The following is a 22,483-nucleotide window of genomic DNA, read 5'->3' as shown; positions in this document are numbered from 1 at the left end:
GCGCCTGTGCAACGTGCAATCATGTATATAATTGCGGATTTTGTTTTTGTATCCTGGGCGATGAGAAGGAATGGGGATTGGGAGGTGCGCACAAGGGTGTTGGCGGGGACCATTTATAGAACGTTGTGTTGTAATCGGGGAATATATGGAAGTCGCTGGGACCAGGCTTTTTCAGCAGGGTACCGTAGTACGAGTGTGAGAGCATTGTTAACGTTGTGAAAGGGGGGGGGATTGAATTTCAGGGGATGGAACGGGCTTGTCTCCGGGGTTGGGTATGCACAAAGGCTGTGTTGCTGTGTGTATCTGTGTAATGCGTGGTTGAGGTATATGTGGTTGTGTGAGTGGATGTGGTGGTGCAGTTATATGTGTTATAGATGTCTTATGTCAGAGTCTACTGCCTTCTTTCTTTGTTGAAGTACTTTATGTACTTTTCGGCTATGGCCTGGCAAACGGGGTTTTGTGTTTGTACTGAGCATTTTATTGCTATATTATATAATGTGTATAGCCTGTAGATGAGTGCGGAATGCTTATGGCTATTCTAGTTTTGTGGCTAACTCGTAAGACTTGTGGTAAGGCGAGTATGTGTGACTGTAGGGAACTTAAGTACTGAGGGGTTAGGTGAGTAAGAGTATGTACTTTGTTTTATCATGAGATTGTGATGTAGGTCCTTTCATTTATTGATTATTTGTGTTGGTTGTGAGTAACCGATATATTTATATATTTATCATAATATTCTTCTTATTGTATTGTATTGTGCATTGGCAATATGTCCCAGTAATATTATGTAAATGGTGTATACCCGAAGGGATTATGGATTTAATTATATTATTGAACCTGCTACAGGGGTCACCTACATGTTATGTTCTTGTTCTTGTGTACATAGGGTTAAGATTGCCCATCTTTCTTAATGTTATGTTTTGTCACAAGCGATATTTTCTAGTATATTTGTGTAACCTCTTGTGTTTGTTAATATTGTGTTTATTTGCTATTGTACGTTCTGAGAGATTGTTTCAAAATGTGTTTATATTCAATGTGTATCAACCCTTGTTTAAGGGGTTATGTTAAGCTATGTATTGTATTTTAAATAAAATAAAAAAAAATCCCTAAGACAGGAACGCTCCTTTGTAAAACCGTGTTGAGATTCATTAATCAGTTTATGCCTTTCAAGATGGCTACAAATTGCTTCGGCAGTTACCGATTCCATCAATTTACCAATATGGAGGTAAGGCTTATTGGTCTATAGTTCGAAGCTAAGGACCTGTCACCTGCCTTGTAAATAGGTATTACATTTGCCCTTTTCCACTTGTCTGGCACTGCCAGTTTGTATTGGACTGACTGATGAAGCCATTACCTGGCTTAAAGTTTCCCCCCCCCCCACACACAAACTGATGTGGTACTTCGAGAGTGTTCCAGAGTGGCTTGGAGACATGTGTATACAGAGGATCCAAGAGCCTGAAGCTCGTATATTTGGATCAAAGCCTTCACACCCTTACCTCAATTTCTTTTCAGAGGCCTCGGACCTTCTGATAAGCAATAACTACCATTACACACACCTATTAGCTCTGCTATGAGCCTAGTTTGCTGGAACCTGCAGGAAGAAATTGGAATCACAAAGAGCTTAACCCATAAGATCTTTCAACTCTTATAAAGATAAGCAATTAGTCATACAAGCAATACTAAATAAAATAGCCATGCAAATTAACATGCAGCTAATGTAATCTATCACCTTGAGTATATATATAATTATCTCAAACACTAAATTGGAATTTAGTGTTTTTAATCAGGGGAAGAGCCCTAAGCTCATAAGGATCATAACGCTTGGGCAAAGAGCAATGGCGTCGTAAGGGAAGGAGGGGGGGGGGAGCCGCCCCGGGTGACACCAGAGCCTCTAGAGATTGTGACCCTAATGAACAAAACAGTCCTGCAGCAACACAAGAGAAATCCTTCGTTTCTATATAGCCTCTTATATGATTACATATTGATATGATAGATGATTTTGCAGGACTGAAGGCAAGGAAATGTAAGCTCAGATTCACTGATCATGTACTCAAGGTCAAATCGGAACTAGCGTTTCACTGATATTGCAATTTTTTTTTTTTTCGCATTCTTGAAGAGGTATAACTGTACGAGCTGTTGCCTGTACTCAAAGTGTATACGATTTTATGTTTCCTCAATATTACTATGATTATTTAAAGCTGAGTAGCATTTTCCTGTTCGGTTTATGGCCCTTAAACGTTCTCATTGCTAAACATTTGACACTGGTCATGCAGGAGTGACGTAACAGGAGTTAACTCCCCCCCATCCCCCCGACCTTGGATTTCATGCGGGTGACACCAAAGATGCCGCCCCGGGAGACACCAACCATAGCAACGCCACTGGGAAAGAGGCAGTAAAGCTCTATCCAAGGAAGAGGCCAAATGCAATTCTATGAATCTTGAATCTCTTACCGTTATCAAGGGACAATGTCTGAAGACGATGCAAATCCCACATAGGTTGCCAAATTCATGACCTTTACTAACCTCAGCGACTTCTTAATATTGAGGGTTGGAGACAGCCAAGAAGGGTCGAGAGATGACCTTTTACGGCCCAGGTATTCTGTGGAAGGTTCATTTATTTGTGTATCAGAGGGCCCGATGCAAGCCCGATGACTCGATCTGTAGACTGACTTGTCAGGCAGTGGTGAAGGCCAGTGTTTGGAAGACGTAGAAGATACAGTGTCATGGTATACGAGGGAGCAGACATCCAAGGCACTGCAGGAGGCCCGTCTGGTGCTAGCTGCATCCTGGGGTACGAAGGTGGCCAAGCGCCTGGCCCACACACTCATGATTAGGCTTCACTTCTCAGACCTCTGCTGAAAAAATACGACTTTTAACCATTGTTAAAATTGTGATGAATGGTTTGAAAAACCGACAAGTTGAAGATTGTTAAAATTGCGTATGTATTATACAAAAATTAAAATATGTAATCAATATATTAACAGTTCTCGTCAGGCAACATTCGCCTTGGTTTGTATTATATATTCATTTATAGTTTATAACAGTTTAGGCTTTAGGGGCTCGATTTTTGACATTTGCAATATTCTAACATTTAAATTAACAAATATTACCAGAGTCGTGCAATATAGATGGCTATATGTTGGGCAACTGAATAAAACCTGTTAAGGTAACCAAACTAAACCGAAGGTAACCCAATCCATCCAAGCACAGACATTAAACTTCATCAATTTGTTCTATGTAATATGAACCCCGTCGGTTCATTCCCTCAAAATATTTTCAATGAAACCATACCACGGGCGGGGATAGAACCCACGATCAGAGAGTCTCAAAACTCCAGACCGTCGCGTTAGCCACAATAAGATTCGTCCAACTAGGCATTTTCTACACCATAGGAAGGTTAGCATAGGCACCACTGTGACCACAAATGCAAGTGATGCCTATGTTAATCTTCATATGATGTAGAAACATACCTAGTTGGACGAATCTTATTGTGGCTAACGCGACGGTCTGGAGTTTTGAGACTCTGATCGCGGGTTCTATTCCCGCCCGTGGAATGGTTTGCTTGCAATCGTGTCATTACGATTTTGAGAGTCATATTTTCAGTGATATAACAAATAAGGTTCATGCAGACACTGCAGTACAGAGGATTACCCGCTACCTTCATGCCCACTAATATTACCCGCTACCTTCATGCCCACTACTGCCACTGTAATATTACCCGCTACCTTCATGCCCACTACCGCCACTAATATTACCCGCTACCTTCATGCCCACTACTGCCACTGTAATATTACCCGCTACCTTCATGCCCACTACTGCCACTGTAATATTACCCGCTACCTTCATGCCCACTACTGCCACTGTAATATTACCCGCTACCTTCATGCCCACTACTGCCACTGTAATATTACCCGCTACCTTCATGCCCACTACTGCCACTAATATTACCCGCTACCTTCATGCCCACTACTGCCACTGTAATATTACCTGCTACCTTCATGCCCACTACTGCCACTAATATTACCCGCTACCTTCATGCCCACTACTGCCACTAATATTACCCGCTACCTTCATGCCCACTACTGCCACTAATATTACCCGCTACCCTCATGCCCACTACTGCCACTGTAATATTACCCGCTACCCTCATGCCCACTACTGCCACTGTAATATTACCCGCTACCCTCATGCCCACTACTGCTATTGTAATATTACCCGCTACCTTCATGCCCACTACTGCCACTAATATTACCCGCTACCTTCATGCCCACTACTGCCACTAATATTACCCGCTACCTTCATGCCAACTACTGCCACTGTAATATTACCCGCTACCCTCATGCCCACTACTGCCATTGTAATATTACCCGCTACCTTCATGCCCACTACTGCCACTAATATTACCCGCTACCCTCATGCCCACTACTGCCACTGTAATATTACCCGCTACCCTCATGCCCACTACTGCTATTGTAATATTACCCGCTACCTTCATGCCCACTACTGCCACTAATATTACCCGCTACCTTCATGCCCACTACTGCCACTAATATTACCCGCTACCTTCGTGCCCACTACTGCCACTAATATTACCCGCTACCTTCGTGCCCACTACTGCCACTGTAATATTACCCGCTACCTTCATGCCCACTACTGCCACTAATATTACCCGCTACCTTCATGCCCACTACTGCCACTGTAATATTACCCGCTACCTTCATGCCCACTACTGTCACTAATATTACCCGCTACCTTCATGCCCACTACTGCCACTAATATTACCCGCTACCCTCATGCCCACTACTGCCACTGTAATATTACCCGCTACCCTCATGCCCACTACTGCCATTGTAATATTACCCGCTACCTTCATGCCCACTACTGCCACTGTAATATTACCCGCTACCCTCATGCCCACTACTGCCACTGTAATATTACCCGCTACCCTCATGCCCACTACTGCTATTGTAATATTACCCGCTACCTTCATGCCCACTACTGCCACTAATATTACCCGCTACCTTCATGCCCACTACTGCCACTAATATTACCCGCTACCTTCATGCCCACTACTGCCACTAATATTACCCGCTACCTTCATGCCCACTACTGCCACTAATATTACCCGCTACCTTCGTGCCCACTACTGCCACTGTAATATTACCCGCTACCTTCATGCCCACTACTGCCACTGTAATATTACCCGCTACCTTCATGCCCACTACTGCCACTAATATTACCCGCTACCTTCATGCCCACTACTGCCACTGTAATATTACCCGCTACCTTCATGCCCACTACTGCCACTAATATTACCCGCTACCTTCGTGCCCACTACTGCCACTGTAATATTACCCGCTACCTTCGTGCCCACTACTGCCACTAATATTACACGCTACCTTCATGCCCACTACTAACAGTAATATTACCCGCTACCTTCATGCCCACTACTGCCACTAATATTACCCGCTACCTTCATGCCCACTACTGCCACTAATATTACCCGCTACCTTCATGCCCACTACTGCCACTAATATTACCCGCTACCTTCATGCCCACTACTGCCACTAATATTACCCGCTACCTTCATGCCCACTACTGCCACTAATATTACCCGCTACCTTCATGCCCACTACTGCCACTAATATTACCCGCTACCTTCATGCCCACTACTGCCACTAATATTACCCGCTACCTTCGTGCCCACTACTGCCACTGTAATATTACCCGCTACCTTCATGCCCACTACTGCCACTGTAATATTACCCGCTACCTTCATGCCCACTACTGCCACTAATATTACCTGCTACCTTCATGCCCACTACTGCCACTGTAATATTACCCGCTACCTTCATGCCCACTACTGCCACTAATATTACCCGCTACCTTCGTGCCCACTACTGCCACTGTAATATTACCCGCTACCTTCATGCCCACTACTGCCACTAATATTACACGCTACCTTCATGCCCACTACTAACAGTAATATTACCCGCTACCTTCATGCCCACTACTGCCACTAATATTACCCGCTACCTTCATGCCCACTACTGCCACTAATATTACCCGCTACCTTCATGCCCACTACTGCCACTAATATTACCCGCTACCTTCATGCCCACTACTGCCACTAATATTACCCGCTACCTTCATGCCCACTACTGCCACTAATATTACCCGCTACCTTCATGCCCACTACTGCCACTAATATTACCCGCTACCTTCATGCCCACTACTGCCACTAATATTACCCGCTACCTTCATGCCCACTACTGCCACTAATATTACCCGCTACCTTCATGCCCACTACTGCCACTAATATTACCCGCTACCTTCATGCCCACTACTGCCACTAATATTACCAGCTACCTTCATGCCCACTACTGCCACTAATATTACCCGCTACCTTCATGCCCACTACTGCCACTAATATTACCCGCTACCTTCATGCCCACTACTGCCACTAATATTACACGCTACCTTCATGCCCACTACTGCCACTAATATTACCCGCTACCTTCATGCCCACTACTGCCACTAATATTACCCGCTACCTTCATGCCCACTACTGCCACTAATATTACCCGCTACCTTCATGCCCACTACTGCCACTAATATTACCCGCTACCTTCATGCCCACTACTGCCACTAATATTACCCGCTACCTTCATGCCCACTACTGCCACTAATATTACCCGCTACCTTCATGCCCACTACTGCCACTAATATTACCCGCTACCTTCATGCCCACTACTGCCACTAATATTACCCGCTACCTTCATGCCCACTACTGCCACTAATATTACCCGCTACCTTCATGCCCACTACTGCCACTAATATTACCCGCTACCTTCATGCCCACTACTGCCACTAATATTACCCGCTACCTTCATGCCCACTACTGCCACTAATATTACCCGGTACCTTCATACCCACTACTGCCACTAATATTACCCGCTACCTTCATACCCACTACTGCCACTAATATTACCCGCTACCTTCATACCCACTACTGCCACTAATATTACCCGCTACCTTCATACCCACTACTGCCACTTGGCTGTAACTGAAGGATCTTCAGTATGTTAATAAAGTATTAATGCGTTATATGGGTTTTATTCCTAAGAAACTTAAAGTTCGCTCTCTCTCACAAGTAACGTTAATATTACACAATAATGTTAACAATCATTGTAGCTTAAAAACGTAATGAACAATAAAAATTCTGTTGCAGATCAGATCAGAATCAATTAATTTAGAGGACAGGTCAAAAAAGATGTTATTTTACTAATAATGTTGAACATTACCTGAAGTAATCGTTGTTTAGTGCTAAGATGGGTTGGTAACAGCTTAATCCTCTAATATTGCAGCAGACTTATTCAATAATCACAGCTTCTTGTCTACAGATCACAAGCCCACTGACGAAAGTTTGTACACAGACTTTGCTAAAAATTTCCTTCTAGAAAACTTAGAACTGGCTCACCTCACCCCTCACATAATTTGACTCCCAAGTCTCTAGCCACTGCAGGAAGTAACCTCACTCACCATCTTGAAATACACAATGAATAACTAGTATATGAGTGTTAACAGTGAACAAACTCACGCAACAACAGGTAACTCAAAATCATTATATTTAGAAGTGGCAGACTTCCTGCTGCAGGCTTTGGTAGTTAAACATTAGATGGCGCTGGTGTATGCTTCAGTAAAGCTTGACAAGGCTAACTTAAGCTTTGATAAACGCAATATTCCATAACAATTACATAAGAGATGCTTCCTCAATAAAAGTTAATAGACAGTTTCAGTTTATGTTGTACGATAAATCATTTACATTCCCAATATTTTGTAAACAGACATTGCTAACTTAAACTAAACAATATTTACTTTGAATTACGACTATTAAGAGGGATACAGTGTAGGTGGTAGAGGGATACAGTGTAGGTGGTAGAGGGATACAGTGTAGGTGGTAGAGGGATACAGTGTAGGTGGTAGAGGGATACAGTGTAGGTGGTAGAGGGATACAGTGTAGGTGGTAGAGGGATACAGTGTACGTGGTAGAGGGATACAGTGTAGGTGGAAGAGGGATACAGTGTACGTGGTAGAGGGATACAGTGTAGGTGGTAGAGAGACACAGTGTAGGTGGTAGAGGGATACAGTGTAGGTGGTAGAGAGACACAGTGTAGGTGGTAGAGGGATACAGTGTAGGTGGTAGAGGGATACAGTGTAGGTGGTAGAGGGATACAGTGTAGGTGGTAGAGGGATACAGTGTACGTGGTAGAGGGATACAGTGTAGGTGGAAGAGGGATACAGTGTACGTGGTAGAGGGATACAGTGTAGGTGGTAGAGAGACACAGTGTAGGTGGTAGAGGGATACAGTGTAGGTGGTAGAGAGACACAGTGTAGGTGGTAGAGGGATACAGTGTAGGTGGTAGAGGGATACAGTGTACGTGGTAGAGGGATACAGTGTAGGTGGTAGAGAGACACAGTGTAGGTGGTAGAGGGATACAGTGTAGGTGGTAGAGGGATACAGTGTAGGTGGTAGAGGGATACAGTGTAGTTGGTAGAGGGATACAGTGTAGGTGGTAGAGGGATACAGTGTAGGTGGTAGAGGGATACAGTGTAGGTGGTAGAGAGACACAGTGTAGGTGGTAGAGGGATACAGTGTAGGTGGTAGAGGGATACAGTGTAGGTGGTAGATGGATACAGTGTAGTTGGTAGAGGGATACAGTGTAGGTGGTAGAGGGATACAGTGTAGGTGGTAGAGGGATACAGTGTAGGTGGTAGTGTAGGTGGGAGGGATACAGTGTAGGTGGTAGAGGGATACAGTGTAGGTGGTAGAGGGATACAGTGTAGGTGGTAGAGGGATACAGTGTAGGTGGTAGAGGGATACAGTGTAGGTGGTAGAGGGATACAGTGTAGGTGGTAGAGGGATACAGTGTAGGTGGTAGAGGGATACAGTGTAGCTGGTAGAGGGATACAGTGTAGGTGGTAGAGGGTTACAGTGCAGGTGGTAGAGGGATACAGTGTAGCTGGTAGAGGGATACAGTGTAGGTGGTAGAGGGATACAGTGTAGGTGGTAGAGGGATACAGTGTAGCTGGTAGAGGGATACAGTGTAGGTGGTAGAAGGATACAGTGTAGGTGGTAGAGGGATGCAGTGTAGCTGGTAGAGGGATACAGTGTAGCTGGTAGAGGGATACAGTGTAGCTGGTAGAGGGATACAGTGTAGGTGGTAGAGGGATACAGTGTAGCTGGTAGAGGGATACAGTGTAGGTGGTAGAGGGATACAGTGTAGGTGGGAGAGGGATACAGTGTAGGTGGTAGAGAGACACAGTGTAGGTGGTAGAGGGATACAGTGTAGCTGGTAGATGGATACAGTGTTGGTGGTAGAGGGATGCAGTGTAGGCTACACTGTATCCCTCTTAACTGTATCCTGTATCCGATACAGGATACAGTTAAGAGGGATACAGTGTAGCCTACACTGTATCCCTCCACCAGCTACACTGTGTAGCTGGTAGAGGGATACAGTGTAGGAGGTAGAAGGATACAGTGTAGCTGGTAGAGAGACACAGTGTAGGTGGTAGAGGGATATAGTGTAGCTCGTAGAGAGACACAGTGTAGGTGGTAGAGGGATATAGTGTAGCTGGTAGAGGGATACAGTGTAGGTGGTAGAAGGATACAGTGTAGCTGGTAGAGAGACACAGTGTAGGTGGTAGAGGGATATAGTGTAGCTGGTAGAGGGATACAGTGTAGGTGGTAGAGGGATATAGTATAGCTGGTAGAGGGATACAGTGTAGGTGGTAGAGGGATATAGTGTAGCTGGTAGAGGGATACAGTGTAGGTGGTAGAGGGACATAGTGTAGCTGGTAGAGGGATACAGTGTAGGTGGTAGAGGGATACAGTGTAGCTGATAGAGGGACACAGTGTAGGTGGAAGAGGGATACAGTGAAGCTGGTAGAGGGATACAGTGTAGGTGGTAGAGGGATGCAGTGTAGCTGGTAAGGGGATACAGTGTAGGTGGTAGAGGGATATAGTGTAGCTGGTAGAGGGATACAGTGTAGCGGGTAGAGGGATACAGAGTAGTTGGTAGAGGGATACATTGTAGCTGGTAGAGGGATACAGTGTATGTGGTAGAGGGATACAGTGTATGTGGTAGACGGATACAGTGTATGTGGTAGAGGGATACAGTGTAGCTGGTAGAGGGGTACAGTGTAGCTGGAAGAGAGATACAGTGTAGCTGGTAGAGGGATACAGTGTAGGTGGTAGAGGGCTACAGTGTAGCTGGTAGAGGGATACAGTGTAGGTGGTAGAGGGATATAGTGTAGGTGGTAGAGGAATACATTGTAGCTGGTAGAGGGATACAGTGTAGCTGGTAGAGGGATGCAGTGTAGCTGGTAGAGGGATACAGTGTAGCTGGTAGAGGGATACAGTGTAGCTGGTAGAGGGATACAGTGTAGCTGGTAGAGGGATACAGTGTAGGTGGCAGAGGGATACAGTGTAGCTGGTAAGGGGATACAGTGTAGGTGAAAGAGGGATATAGTGTAGCTGGTAGAGGGATACAGTGTAGCTGGTAAAGGGATACAGAGTAGTTGGTAGAGAGATACAGTGTGGCTGGCAGAGGGATACAGTGTAGGTGGTAGAGGGCTACAGTGTAGCTGGTAGAGGGATACAGTGTATGTGGTAGAGGGACACAATGTATGTGGTAGAGGGATACAGTGTATGTGGTAAAGGGATACAGTGTAGCTGGTAGAGGGGTACAGTGTAGCTGGAAGAGAGATACAGTGTAGCTGGTAGAGGGATACAGTGTAGGTGGTAGAGGGCTACAGTGTAGCTGGTAGAGGGATACAGTGTAGGTGGTAGAGGGATACAGTGTAGGTGGTAGAGGGATACAGTGTAGGTGGTAGAGGGATACAGTGTAGGTGGTAGAGGGATACAGTGTAGGTGGTAGAGGGATACAGTGTAGCTGGTAGAGGGATACAGTGTTGGTGGTAGAGGGATACAGTGTAGGTGGTAGAGGGATACAGTGTTGCTGGTAGAGGGATACAGTGTACGTGGTAGAGGGATACAGTGTAGGTGGGAGAGGGCTACAGTGTAGGTGGTAGAGAGACACAGTATAGGTGGTAGAGGGATACAGTGTAGCTGGTAGAGGGGTACAGTGTAGCTGGAAGAGAGATACAGTGTAGCTGGTAGAGGGATACAGTGTAGGTGGTAGAGGGCTACAGTGTAGCTGGTAGAGGGATACAGTGTAGGTGGTAGAGGGATATAGTGTAGGTGGTAGAGGAATACATTGTAGCTGGTAGAGGGATACAGTGTAGCTGGTAGAGGGATGCAGTGTAGCTGGTAGAGGGATACAGTGTAGCTGGTAGAGGGATACAGTGTAGCTGGTAGAGGGATACAGTGTAGCTGGTAGAGGGATACAGTGTAGGTGGCAGAGGGATACAGTGTAGCTGGTAAGGGGATACAGTGTAGGTGAAAGAGGGATATAGTGTAGCTGGTAGAGGGATACAGTGTAGCTGGTAAAGGGATACAGAGTAGTTGGTAGAGGGATACAGTGTGGCTGGCAGAGGGATACAGTGTAGGTGGTAGAGGGCTACAGTGTAGCTGGTAGAGGGATACAGTGTATGTGGTAGAGGGATACAATGTATGTGGTAGAGGGATACAGTGTATGTGGTAAAGGGATACAGTGTAGCTGGTAGAGGGGTACAGTGTAGCTGGAAGAGAGATACAGTGTAGCTGGTAGAGGGATACAGTGTAGGTGGTAGAGGGCTACAGTGTAGCTGGTAGAGGGATACAGTGTAGGTGGTAGAGGGATACAGTGTAGGTGGTAGAGGGATACAATGTAGGTGGTAGAGGGATACAGTGTAGGTGGTAGAGGGATACAGTGTAGGTGGTAGAGGGATACAGTGTAGCTGGTAGAGGGATACAGTGTTGGTGGTAGAGGGATACAGTGTAGGTGGTAGAGGGATACAGTGTAGCTGGTAGAGGGATACAGTGTACGTGGTAGAGGGATACAGTGTAGGTGGGAGAGGGCTACAGTGTAGGTGGTAGAGAGACACAGTGTAGGTGGTAGAGGGATACAGTGTAGCTGGTAGAGGAATACAGTGTAGGTGGTAGAGGGATGCAGTGTAGGCTACACTGTATCCCTCTTAACTGTATCCTGTATCCGATACAGGATACAGTTAAGAGGGATAAAGTGTAGCCTACATTGTATCCCTCTACCAGCTACACTGTGTAGCTGGTAGAGGGATACAGTGTAGGTGGTAGAGGGATACAGTGTAGCTGGTAGAGAGACACAGTGTAGGTGGTAGAGGGATATAGTGTAGCTGGTAGAGGGATACAGTGTAGGTGGTAGAGGAATACAGTGTAGCTGGTAGAGAGACACAGTGTAGGTGGTAGAGGGATATAGTGTAGCTGGTAGAGAGACACAGTGTAGGTGGTAGAGGGATATAGTGTAGCTGGTAGAGGGATACAGTGTAGGTGGTAGAGGGATACAGTGTAACTGGTAGAGAGACACAGTGTAGGTGGTAGAGGGATATAGTGTAGCTGGTAGAGGGATACAGTGAAGGTGGTAGAGGGATATAGTATAGCTGGTAGAGGGATACAGTGTAGGTGGTAGAGGGATATAGTGTAGCTGGTAGAGGGATACAGTGTAGGTGGTAGAGGGATATAGTGTAGCTGGTAGAGGGATACAGTGTAGGTGGTAGAGGCATACAGTGTAGCTGGTAGAGGGACACAGTGTAGGTGGAAGAGGGATACAGTGAAGCTGGTAGAGGGATACAGTGTAGGTGGTAGAGGGATACAGTGTAGCTGGTAAGGGGATACAGTGTAGGTGGTAGAGGGATATAGTGTAGCTGGTAGAGGGATACAGTGTAGCGGGAAGAGGGATACAGAGTAGTTGGTAGAGGGATACAGTGTAGCTGGTAGAGGGATACAGTGTAGGTGGTAGAGGGCTACAGTGTAGCTCGTAGAGGGATACAGTGTATGTGGTAGAGGGATACAGTGTATGTGGTAGAGGGATACAGTGTATGTGGTAGAGGGATACAGTGTAGCTGGTAGAGGGGTACAGTGTAGCTGGAAGAGAGATACAGTGTAGCTGGTAGAGGGATACATTGTAGGTGGTAGAGAGCTACAGTGTAGCTGGTAGAGGGATACAGTGTAGGTGGTAGAGGGATACAGTGTAGGTGGTAAGGGGATACAGTGTAGGTGGTAGAGGAAAACATTGTAGCTGGTAGAGGGATACAGTGTAGCTCGTAGAGGGATACAGTGTAGCTGGTAGAGGGATACAGTGTAGCTGGTAGAGGGATACAGTGTAGCTGGTAGAGGGATACAGTGTAGCTGGTAGAGGGATACAGTGTAGGTGGCAGAGGGATACAGTGTAGCTGGTAAGGGGATACAGTGTAGGTGGTAGAGGGATATAGTGTAGCTGGTAGAGGGATACAGTGTAGCTGGTAAAGGGATACAGAGTAGTTGGTAGAGGGATACAGTGTAGCTGGAAGAGGGATACAGTGTAGGTGGTAGAGGGCTACAGTGTAGCTGGTAGAGGGATACAGTGTATGTGGTAGAGGGATACAGTGTATGTGGTAGAGGGATACAGTGTATGTGGTAAAGGGATACAATGTAGCTGGTAGAGGGGTACAGTGTACCTGGTAGAGGGATACAGTGTAGGTGGTAGAGGGATACAGTGTAGGTGGTAGAGGGATACAGTGTAGGTGGTAGAGGGATACAGTGTATGTGGTAGAGGGATACAGTGTATGTGGTAGAGGGATACAGTGTATGTGGTAAAGAGATACAGTGTAGCTGGTAGAGGGGTACAGTGTAGCTGGAAGAGAGATACAGTGTAGCTGGTAGAGGGATACAGTGTAGGTGGTAGAGGGCTACAGTGTACCTGGAAGAGGGATACAGTGTAGGTGGTAGAGGGATACAGTGTAGGTGGTAAGGGGATACAGTGTAGGTGGTAGAGGGATACATTGTAGCTGGTAGAAGCATACAGTGTAGCTGGTAGAGGGACAGAGTGTAGCTGGTAGAGGGATACAGTGTATGTGGTAAAGGGATACAGTGTAGCTGGTAGAGGAGTACAGTGTAGCTGGAAGAGAGATACAGTGTAGCTGGTAGAGGGATACAGTGTAGGTGGTAGAGGGCTACAGTGTAGCTGGTAGAGGGATACAGTGTAGGTGGTAGAGGGATACAGTGTAGGTGGTAAGGGGATACAGTGTAGGTGGTAGAGGGATACATTGTAGCTGGTAGAAGGATACAGTGTAGCTGGAAGAGGGATACAGTGTAGCTGGTAGAGGGATACAGTGTAGCTGGTAGAGGGATACAGTGTAGGTGGTAGAGGGATACAGTGTAGCTGATAGAGGGATACAGTGTAGCTGGAAGAGGGATACAGTGTACCTGGTAGAAAGATACAGTGTAGCTGGTAGAGGGATACAGTGTAGGTGGTATAGGGATACAGTGTAGCTGGTAGAAGGACACAGTGTAACTGGTAGAAGGAAACAGTGTAGCTGGTAGAGGGGTACAGTGTAGCTGGAAGAGGGATACAGTGTAGCTGGTAGGGGGATACAGTGCAGGTGGTAGAGGGATACAGTGCAGGTGGTAGAGGGATACAGTGTATTTTGTAGAGGGATACAGTGTATGTGGTAGAGGGATACAGTGTAGCTGGTAGAGGGATACAGTGTAGGTGGTAGAGGGATACAGTGTAGCTGGTAGAGGGATACAGTGCAGCTGGTAGAAGGAAACAGTGTAGCTGTTAGAGGGATACAGTGTAGCTGGTAGAGGGATACAGTGTATATGGTAGTGGGATACAGTGTATGTGGTAGAGAGATACAGTGTAGGAGGTAGAGGGATACAGTTTAGGAGGTAGAGGAATACAGTGTGACTGGTAGAGGGATACAGTGCATGTGGTAGTGGGATACAGTGAAGCTGGTAGATGGATACAGTGTAACTGGTAGAGGTATACAGTGTACGTGGTAGAGGGATACAGTGTAGGTGGTAGAGGGATACAGTGTATGTGGTAGAGGGATACAGTGTAGCTGGTAGAGGGATACAGAGTAGCTGGTAGAGGGATACAGTGTAGCTGGTAGAGGGGTACAGTGTAGGTGGCAGAGGGATACAGTGTAGCTGGTAGAAAGATACAGTGTAGCTAGTAGAGGGATACAGTGTAGCTGGTAGAATTAAACAGTGTAAGTGGTGGAGGGATACAGTGTGGCTGGTAGAGGGATACAGTGCATGTGGTAGAGGGATATAGTGTATGTGGTAGAGGGATACAGTGTAGGTGGTAGAGGGATACAGTGTAGGTGGTAGAGGGATACAGTGTAGCTGGTAGAGGGATACAGTGTAGCTGGTAGAGGGATAGAGTGTAGCTGGAAGAGGGATAGAGTGTAGCTGGTAGAGGGATACAGTGTATGTGGTAGATGGATACAGTGTATGTGGTAGAGGGATACAGTGTAGGTGGTAGAGGGATACAGTGTAGCTGGTAGAGGGATACAGTGTAACTGGTAGAGGATACAGTGTATGTGGTAGAGGGATACAGTGAAGCTGGCAGAGGGATGCAGTGTAACTGATAAAGGGATACAGAGTATGTGGTAGAGGGATACAGTGTAGCTGGTAGAGGGATACAGTGTGTGAGGTAGAGGGATACAGTGTAGGTGGTAGAGGGAAACAGTGTAGCTGGTAGAAGGATACAGTGTAGCTGAAAGAGGGATACAGTGTATGTGGTAGAGGGATACAGTGTATGTGGTAGAGGGATACAGTGTAGGTGGTAGAGGGATACAGTGAAGCTGGTAGACGGATACAGTGTAGTTGGTAGAGGGATACAGTGAAGCTGGTAGAGGGATACAGTGTAGGTGGTAGAGGGATACAGTGTATGTGGTAGAGGGATACAATGTAGCTGGTAGAGGGATACAGTGTAGGTGGTAGAGGGATACAGTGTAGCTGGTAGAGGGATAAAGTGAAGCTGGTAGAGGGATACAGTGTAGGTTGTAGAGGGATACAGTGAAGCTGGTAGACGGAAACAGTGTAGTTGGTAGAGGGATACAGTGAAGCTGGTAGTGGGATACAGTGCAGGTGATAGAGGAATACAGTGAAGATGGCTGAGGGATAGAGTGTAGCTGGTACAGGGATACAGTGTAGCTGGTAGAGGGATACAGTGATGCTGGCAGAGGGATACAGTGTAGCTGGTAGGGGGATTCAGTGAAGCTGGCAGAGGGATACAGTGTAGCTGGTAGAGGGATACAGTGTAGCTGGTAGAGAGATATAGTGTAGGTGGTAGAGGGATACAGTGAAGCTGGCAGAGGGATACAGTGTAGATGGTAGAGGGATACAGTGTAGCTGATAGAGTGGTACAGGGATACAGTGTAGCTGGTAGAGGGATACAGTGAAGCTGGTAGAGGGATACAGTGTAGCTAGTAGAGGGATACAGTGAAGCTGGCAGAGGGATACAGTGAAGCTGGAAGAGGGATACAGTGTAGCTGGTAGAGGGATACAGTGTAGCTGGTAGAGGGATACAGTGTAGGTGGTAGAGGGATACAGTGTAGGTGGTAGAGGGATACAGTGTAGGTGGTAGAGGGATACAGTGTAGGTGGTAGAGGGATACAGTGTAGGTGGTAGAGGGATACAGTGTAACACGTAGAGGGATACAGTGTATGTGGTAGAGGGATACAGTGTAGCTGGTAGAGGGATACAATATATTTGGTAGAGGGATACAGTGTAGGTGGTAGAGGGAAACAGTGTAGCTGGTAGAAGGATACAGTGTAGCTGGTAGAGGGATACAGTGTATGTGGTAGAGGGATACAGTGAACTGGTAAAGGGATACAGTGTATTTGGTAGAGGGATGCAGTGAAGCTGGTAGAGGGATACAGTGTAGGTGGTAGAGGGATACAGTGTATGTGGTAGAGGGATACAGTGTAGGTGGTAGAGGGATACAGTGAACTGGTAGAGGGATACAGTGTATTTGGTAGAGGGATGCAGTGAAGCTGGTAGAGGGATACAGTGTAGCTGGTAGAGGGATACAGTGTAGGTGGTAGAGGGATACAGTGTAGGTGGTAGAGGGATAGAGTGTAGCTGGTAGAGGGATACAGTGAAGCTAGCAGAGGGATACATTGTAGCTGGTAGAGGGATACAGTGTATGTGGTAGAGGGATACTGTGAAGCTGGCAGAGGGATACAGTGTAGCTGGTAGAGGGATACAGTGTTGCTGGTAGAGGGATACAGTGAAGCTGGCAGAGGGATACAGTGTAGCTGGCAGAGGGATACAGTGAAGAAGTCCCACTGGGGATCTTCATTGACTTACGTAAAGCTTTTGATACAGTTGACCATGACTTGCTCCACGTAAAATTGTCACACTATGGTATAAGAGGGCACTCCCTCAACTACCTCAAGTCTTACCTCAGCAACAGAAGCCAATATGTGTACGCAAATGGGGCAAACTCTTCTGCACAACCAATTACAGTTGGTGTCCCACAGGGAAGTGTCCTTGGCCCTCTTCTCTTTCTCCTATACATAAATGACCTTCCAAATGCTTCGCAATTACTCAAACCCACACTATTTGCAGATGACACTACATACGTCTTCTCTCACCCGAGCCCAGTCACGCTAGCCAATACTGTAAATACCGAATTACAGAAAATATCTACCTGGATGAGGACTAACAAACTTACACTAAACATTGACAAAACCTACTTCATTCAGTTTGGTAACAGAGCTACAGATGTCCCTCTTAACATAATGATAAATGGATCACCTATCACAAAACTAACAGAGGGAAAATTCTTAGGAATCCACCTTGATAATAGACGCAAATTTCATACACATATACATCAAATTTCTAAGAAAATTTCCAAGACTGTAGGCATACTATCGAAGATACGGTACTATGTTCCACAGTCAGCCCTCCTGGCCCTATATCACTCTCTTATTTACCCCTATCTCACCTATGGAATTTGTGCATGGGGCTCAACAACAATTAACCATCTCAGACCACTAATTACCCAACAAAAGGCTGCAGTTAGAATGATAACAAATTCTCACTACAGGCAGCACACTCCACCAATATTCAATACACTAAACCTACTCACCATACAAAACATCCATACTTATTACTGCACCTATTACATACATAGAACACTTAACTCTGATATTAACCCTCCCCTCAAACATCTCCTTGCCAACCTCAACAGAACACATGACCATAACACAAGGCACAGATCACTCTTTGATGTTCCTCGTGTCCATCTCACACTATGCAAAAACTCAATGCACATAAAAGGCCCTAAAATCTGGAATTCATTACCTGTAAATATAAAAGAAACACAACCTGTTTATAAATTCAAGTCTCTTCTCAAAGATTACTTACTCACCCAAAACCAAATAAATACTGAATAACTGAACATTATAAATTGTATATCTTAAATGTTTCTCACAATTATATCACATAAATGTTAAACCTAAAACCCAATCTAACTTTATTATTTTTTAAATACACTACCTAACAGAATCACTACCTAACTGAATGCATCCATATGACCTGTCTTTGTAATACTCACTTGTGCTTTATAGTTATCTGTTTACATTAATGTTTTATCACTGATTTCATCATTGCTTAGTAGCAGCGCTGTATAGTCCTTGTGGCTTAGCGCTTCTTTTTGATTATAATAATAATAATAATCATTGCTTAGTTAATCTTAAGTTAATTTTAAGCCAGCCCGTAATGCTATGCATAGTATAAGTGGCTTTGGCATACTGCTCTTATCTGTATTTTTTTTTGTACCTCTGTATGTGTGCACAAATTGGAAATAAATAAATAAATAAATAAAGCTGGCAGAGGGATACAGTGTAGCTGGAAGAGGGATACAGTGAAGCTGGCCGAGGGATACAGCGTAGCTGGTAGAGGGATACAGTGTAGCTGGTAGAGGGATACAGTGAAGCTGGCAGAAGGATACAGTGTAGCTGGTAGAGGGATACAGTGTATGAGGTAGAGGGATACAGTGAAGGTGGTAGAGGGAAACAGTGTAGCTGGTAGAAGGATACACAGTAGCTGGTAGAGGGATGCAGTGTATGTGGTAGAGGGATACAGTGTAGGTGGTAGAGGGATACAGTGAAGCTGGTAGACGGATACAGTGTAGTTGGTAGAGGGGTACAGTGTAGGTGATAGAGGGATACAGTGAAGCTGGGAGAGGGATACAGTGTAGCTGGTACAGGGATACAGTGTAGCTGGTAGAGGGATACAGTGAAGCTGGCAGAGGGATACAGTGTAGCTGGTAGGGGGATACAGTGAAGCTGGCAGAGGGATACAGTGTAGCTGGTAGAGGGATACAGTGTAGCTGGTAGAGAGATATAGTGTAGGTCGTAGAGGGATACAGTGAAGCTGGCAGAGGGATACAGTGTAGATGGTAGAGGGATACAGTGTAGCTGATAGAGTGGTACAGGGATACAGTGTAGCTGGTAGAGGGATACAGTGAAGCTGGTAGAGGGATACAGTGTAGCTAGTAGAGGGATACAGTGAAGCTTGCAGAGGGATACAGTGAAGCTGGAAGAGGGATACAGTGTAGGTGGTAGAGGGATACAGTGTAGGTGGTAGAGGGATACAGTGTAGGTGGTAGAGGGATACAGTGTAGGTGGTAGAGGGATACAGTGTAACACGTAGAGGGATACAGTGTATGTGGTAGAGGGATACAGTGTAGCTGGTAGAGGGATACAATATATTTGGTAGAGGGATACAGTGTAGGTGGTAGAGGGAAACAGTGTAGCTGGTAGAGGGATACAGTGTATGTGGTAGAGGGATACAGTGTATGTGGTAGAGGGATACAGTGTAGGTGGTAGAGGGATACAGTGAACTGGTAGAGGGATACAGTGTATTTGGTAGAGGGATACAGTGAAGCAGGTAGAGGGATACAGTGTAGGTGGTAGAGGGATACAGTGTATGTGGTAGAGGGATACAATGTATGTGGTAGAAGGATACAATGTAGCTGATAGAGGGATACAGTGTAGGTGGTAGAGGGATAGAGTGCAGCTGGTAGAGGGATACAGTGAAGCTGGCAGAGGGATACATTGTAGCTGGTAGAGGGATACAGTGTATGTGGTAGAGGGATACTGTGAAGCTGGCAGAGGGATACAGTGTAGCTGGTAGAGGGATACAGTGTTGCTGGTAGAGGGATACAGTGAATCTGGCAGAGGGATACATTGTAGCTGGTAGAGGGATACAGTGAAGCTGGCAGAGGGATACAGTGTAGGTGGTAGAGGGATACAGTGAAGCTGGCCGAGGGATACAGAGTAGCTGGTAGAGGGATACAGTGTAGCTGGTAGAGGGATATAGTGTAGGGGGTAGAGGGATACAGTGAAACTGGCAGAGGGATACAGTGTATCTGGTAGAGGGATACAGTGTAGGTGGTAGAGGGATACAGTGTATGTGGTAGAGGGAGACAATGTATGTGGTAGAAGGATACAATGTAGCTGACAGAGGGATACAGTGTAGGTGGTAGAGGGATACAGTGTAGCTGTTAGAGGGATACAGTGAAGCTGGTAGAGGGATACAGTGTATGTGGTAGAGGGATACAGGTTAGCTGGTAGAGGGATACAGTCTAGGTGGTAGAGCGATACAGTGTATGTGGAACTGGGATACAATGTATGTGGTAGAGGGATACAATGTAGCTGGTAGAGGGATACAGTGTAGGTGGTAGATGGATACACTGTATGTGGTAGAGGGATACAGTGAAGCTGGTAGAGGGATACAGTTTAGCTGGTAGAGGGATACAGTGAAACTGGCAGAGGGATACAGTGTAGCTGGCAGAGGGATTCAGCGCAGCTGGTAGAGGGATACAGTGAAGCTGGTAGAGGGATACAGTGAAGCTGGTAGAGGTATACAGTGTAGCTGGCAGAGGGATTCAGAGTAGCTGGTAGAGGGATACAGTGAAGCTGGTAGAGGGATACAGTTAAGCTGGTAGAGGGATACATTGTAACTTGCAGAGGGATACAGTGTAGCTGGCAGAGGGACACAGTGTAGCTGGTAGAGGGATACAGTGAAGCTGGTAGAGGGATAAAGTGTAGCTGGCAGAGGGATACAGTGTAGCTGGTAGAGGGATACAGTGTAGCTGGTAGAGGGATACAGTGTAGCTGGTAGAGGGACACAGTGAAGCTGGTAGAGGGATACAGTGTAGCTGGTAGAAGGATACAGTGTAGCTGGTAGAGGGATACAATGTAGCTGGTAGAGGGATACAGTGTAGCTGGTAGAGGGATACAGTGTAGCTGGTAGAGGGATACAGTGTAGGTGGTAGAGGGATACAGTGTAGCTGGTAGAGGGATACAGTGAAGCTGGTAGAGGGATACAGTGTAGCTGGTAGAGGGATACAGTGTAGCTGGTAGAGGGATACATCGTAGCTGGTAGAGGGTTACAGTGTAGCTGGTAGAGGGATACAGTGTAGCTGGTAGAGGAATACAGTGTAGGTGGTAGATGGATACAGTGTACCTGGTAGAGGGATACAGAGTAGCTGGTACAGGGATACAGTGAAGCTGGTAGAGGGATACAGTGTAGCTGGTAGAGGGATACAGTGTAGCTGGTAGAGGGATACATTGTAGCTGGTAGAGGGATACAGTGTAGCTGGTAGAGGGATACAGTGTAGAAGGTAGAGGGATTCAGTGTAGGTGGTAGAGGGATACAGTGTAGCTGGTAGAGGGATACAGTGTAGCTGGTAGACGGATACAGTGTAGCTGGTAGAGGGATGCAGTGTAGCTGGTAGAGGGATACAGTGTAGGTGGTAGAGGGATACAGTGTAGCAGGTAGAGGGATACAGCATAGGTGGTAGAGGGATACAGTGTAGCAGGTAGAGGGATACAGTGTAGCTGGTAGAGGGATACAGTGAAGCTGGTAGAGGGATACAGTGTAGCTGGTAGAGGAATACAGTGTAGGTGGTAGAGGGATACAGTGTAGCTGGTAGAGGGACACAGTGTAGCTGGTAGAGGGATACAGTGTAGGTGGTAGAGGGATACAGTGTAACTGGTAGAGGGACACAGTGTAGCTGGTAGAGGGATACAGTGTAGCTGGTAGAGGGATACAGTGTAGCTGGTAGAGGGACACAGTGTAGCTGGTAGAGGGATACAGTGTAGCTGGTAGAGGGATACAGTGTAGATGGTAGAGGGATACAGTGTAGCTGGTAGAGGGACACAGTGTAGCTGGTAGAGGGATACAGTGTAACTGGTAGAGGGATACAGTGTAGGTGGTAGACAAATATTAAGAAATACTGTTACAGTGAAAGTGTTATATAACGATTACTGGAAAATGTTACTGGTGCTTATTAATTAACAGAAAATACAGATGGTAGGCAGAAGCAACAGCAACGTAATTAACAGAAAATACAGATGGTAGGCAGAAGCAACAGCAACGTAATTAACAGATAATGCGGATGGTAGGCAGAAGCAACAGCAACGTAATTAACAGATAATACGGATGGTAGGCATATGCAACAGCAACGTAATTAACAGATAATACGGATGGTAGGCAGAAGCAA

The 22,483-nt window shown here is 46.0% G+C and overlaps 1 long non-coding RNA gene across 2 annotated transcripts in view; it reads right to left on the bottom strand.

Moving 5' to 3' along the window:
- Positions 1 to 7,542, bottom strand: part of LOC128688208 (uncharacterized) — a 45,232-nt gene extending 37,690 nt beyond the window's left edge. The window contains exons 1-3 of one of the 2 annotated variants that reach the window (XR_011392205.1): positions 7,301 to 7,542; positions 2,520 to 2,848; positions 1,220 to 1,588 (exon numbers count right to left, since the gene is read on the bottom strand). This is a non-coding gene — a long non-coding RNA (uncharacterized lncRNA). Of the gene's footprint in view, positions 1 to 1,219; positions 1,589 to 2,519; positions 2,849 to 7,300 lie in introns of those variants that run through there. The other variant, XR_011392204.1, reaches the window with a different exon arrangement.
- Between the last annotated feature and the right edge of the window lie 14,941 nt (positions 7,543 to 22,483).

The sequence above is a fragment of the Cherax quadricarinatus genome, chromosome 19 (genome assembly GCF_038502225.1).
Source record: "Cherax quadricarinatus isolate ZL_2023a chromosome 19, ASM3850222v1, whole genome shotgun sequence".
NCBI classification, from domain to species: domain Eukaryota; kingdom Metazoa; phylum Arthropoda; class Malacostraca; order Decapoda; family Parastacidae; genus Cherax; species Cherax quadricarinatus.
The sequence above is the reverse complement of the archived record's forward strand: the minus strand, read 5'-3'. Positions and strand labels throughout refer to the sequence as shown.